Below are 3,886 nucleotides of genomic sequence, written 5' to 3'. Positions count from 1 at the left end.
TATATATAATTTGAAGTTTATGTTACATACCTGTGTCAAGATTGTCTAATGTATATTGTTTAGCTGATGAATTAGCAAACACAACAGTATTTTTTATTAATCTAAACTAACTTAAAATGTAAATTTCTTGTGTCAGTCCAACATGAAAAATCCAAAGGAGAATAAAAATCTTGCCTTTGTCCATCAGCAGCATTAAATTAGAATCAATTGCAGTCAAAAGTTGTGGACAAGATCTTTTTTTGTTGTTTGGTTTTTGACATTTTCATTCTCTGAAAACTTAAACTTGTCACATGTTGGTAACATGCTCCTGGGGTTAAAAAGAAAAAATAAATATGATTAGGCATAATTTATAAAAGAAGATAGAGGGGTCAATGACCATCTTTAAAAACTTGGTTGTCATTGTATTAGAGGTGATTATCTAACTGGTTTTGCTGTATTTGTCCAACAACCTATTTATATAAGAACAACATAACAAATATCCTGAATTGCTTCTCTTGGTTTTGGTGTGCCACCCCAGGATTTTCAGTGGCCCCTCACAGCCTGATCAAGAAAGCTCATCAGAGACTCTACTTCCTCAGGCAGCTGAGGTGAGCTGGTCTGGGAAGCTCAGTCCTCACCTCCTTCTACAGGTGTGCAGTGGAGAGCATCCTGTGCTCCAGCATCAACATGTGGCATGGAGGCTGCACAGCTGCAGAAAGAACAGCTTTGCAGAGAGTGGTGAAGGCTGCACAGAAGTCTGTTGGAGTCAGTCTCTCCATCATCAGACATCTACACCTCCAGATGCAGGAAGAGGGCCACCTGCATCATGAAGGATCCCACTCACCCAGCACACACACTTTTTGCCCTGCTCCCCTCAGGAAGGAGGTTAAGGAGCATTAAGTGTAGAACCACTAGACTGAGGAACAGCTTCTACCCTGAAACTGTTAGACTCATTAATCCCTAACCAGACAAATCACTGTATTGTCAGTTTAATTGGAGATTTGTCACTTTATCTGTGCTGCTGATTATTCATGCTGCTGATTATCCATGCTGCTGTTTTCTTGCCTTTAAGGTGCTGTTTTCATACCTATCTGCTCACAACAGACTCATGTTCAGGCTGCTGTTTAATACACCATTTTACAATATTATTGTTTAGTATATATCTTAGATCCTTGTATACTGTTGCATTTTTCATACAAAGTACTTTATATTTTTGCTTTTTTTGGGTGTAACTGGGACCTTGAGTACACAATTTTGTTCTATCTCGGGGGCCGACTCGTGGTTCGACTCCCAGCCATTCCCACATGTCGTGGTGTCTCTGAGCAAGACACCTAATCCCCTTAGCTTAATTTGAGCTGGATCCTGCTGGAACAGAATCCGGGAACTATTTTATTTTGATAGGGTGTGTTCCGGTAACTGTTTGCTTGGATCCATCAGCTCTCAGAATTAATAATGAAGTTATGAACAAATATGACTGCCTTGAACAAATATAACTTAAATTTGATATGTAAACTGAAAATAAATACACAAACACTCATTTTAAACACAACAGACGACAGACAGATGACCTGGAGGTTTCACATGTGGAGTCAGACAGTGAATTCAGCAGAGAAGAGTCGGCTCAGAACCATCAAGTAAGGGAGAGGGGGGTTTGTGAGTGTTTACAAATGTAGATGCACGTTAAAATACAACAAAATGCAGAAAATGGCATCTACATTCAAGATTTTCCAGGGGAGGACCCCCAAACCCCACCACTCGACCCGCCCACTATTTGCGTTCCGGCATTGATTGATTTACAAATTAAGCCCTGCTAATCCCCAATGGGTGCTCAATACCTGCCCACTGCTCCACCTGGGTGCATCCCATGTGTGATGGGTGAAATGCAGAGAACCAATTTTATCATTGTATTAGAAGAACATACAATGATGACAACATATAGCACTTACTTACTTACCTCATGTACCACATGTGACGCAAATGACATAAAGAACCTTGAACCTCTTTTAAGAGTGACAGGAATATTTAAGTCTCTGGTGTTGAGTGTTATATAGTATCAAACATGCATGAGTAATTTGCAACAAAGTCATATCCTTATTAATGTAAATATCAGCAGTTTGATGTGGCAACATTTTTGTATCTATCAGGCTTGGGGCTGATTAGTTTTGACACTTCACAACCTGTTTTTGCCATCTGTATCTATCTTTTTTCTACCCCAGTGTTGGATCACAGTTCATGAAACAGATGCAGGACCGTATCCACTGTCCTGATTTATGTCATATAATCAGGTTCTCATGTTGTTCTGTTTGAACCTCTGGGTAACCAATGCTTTACTCTTACACACTGTGTCTCCAGCTCATTCTTGTGTTTAATTCTCTAAGTAAAGTTTTATTGTGATTTATTCACAGACAGGAAAGGCTATGGAGTGATGGGAGGGACATACTGAGAAAAACAACAAGAACATCTGTATAATTTTATTGCTAAAATATGTTACATTCACTTGATGATCTTGGAGCAGTTGTTTGAGCTGTTTGAAGAAGAAAATAAAAAGGAACATTAGCTAGATTTAGTGTAAAGAAGGCAAACTGATTTATTCCTACTGCCAGACTTTAAAGTTGATCATATAAATAACAAAGGCAATTGGAGAAGCCAACGTTGTATGCTTTGATGCTAATATTAGCTATTTGAGCAGAAACGTGTATTATTTATCTTTGTACTTATGAAACACATACCTTTAGTAGCAAGCTTGGTTTTGTAAACTGTCCATAATTGTAAGTTAGCCAAAACACTTAGATACTGAATTTTCTTCATCTTCACCAGGAGAAGTTTTTCTTTCTGCATTGCCTGAGTCTGGCACAAAGAAAAAAACTGGTCAATATGTTTGATGCATTTTTTATTTTTACCATGACCGTACAATTTATGTACCCTTACATTATTACATAATTACATTGTATGCTTAATGGGTAAATTAAAGGTTTATGCTTAAAGCTAGTTGTGCTTTGTTCTATTTCGTATAGGATTCGCCCTTTAAGGCTATTGCTAGTGAGTTTACCCCCACACGCAGCACTGAAGAAAAAGGGTACATAATGGTACTATCATTATATTATGTTGTAATGAATCATATTTTTTCTGTAAATGTTTCCACTATCCATGGTAGAAAAAGAAGTATCCAAATGCAGAGCAGGAAGGATGAAAGGCTGGCAGGGAAACACAAATAACAGCAACAACAAAAAACCAGTGGCTGTTGCAGTGGTAGATAAAAAGTTATACGGGGGGAAAGCAAAGCATAGACTCTGATTAGATTAACACACAACAAATTGAAATCAACAGAACTATAAAAATAAAAGAATCTTGGCTGTGTACTGATGAGCTGAAGGCTAAATGCAGCGACGTTGTGCTAATTAACAAACTAATACAGGTGTGTGAAGAGAAGGTTAATGTATGGAGGCCAGGGAAATATAGCTAGCATAATGCTGTGTGCTAGCAAAACTAACGTAAATTGTTAAATTAACAAACAAATATTTTTGTGTGGGTATATATTTTGTGACAGTTTTGAGCTTTTGTGATAAGAAAAATCTACAATTTTCACATGACATTTCACTGGATTTACAGTACTTTCCTAATCTAGTTTTTTGTTAGGTTTACTATGAAGCCGCAAGGTGACGGTGATGGAAGAAAATGACAGGATTCAGTTGAATCAGCGGAAATGTGTCACTTCAACAAATTAATAAAGTTGTAAATGCTTTGTTTATGTTGGAAATCATTTATTTTCAAATCGCATTATTTTAGGAAGACGTATAACCGTGCTTCAAAAACAGATGCACAAGTCAGAACTGAGGGGAGTTACATTTAAACACTATTTTTGTGTTAGTAAAAACATATAGATATAGGTGTATATATATATATATAT

This window comes from Nematolebias whitei, chromosome 3, assembly GCF_014905685.2.
Source record: "Nematolebias whitei isolate Nwh7 chromosome 3, NemWhi1, whole genome shotgun sequence".
In the NCBI taxonomy this organism is placed as follows: domain Eukaryota; kingdom Metazoa; phylum Chordata; class Actinopteri; order Cyprinodontiformes; family Rivulidae; genus Nematolebias; species Nematolebias whitei.
The sequence above is the reverse complement of the archived record's forward strand: the minus strand, read 5'-3'. Positions refer to the sequence as shown.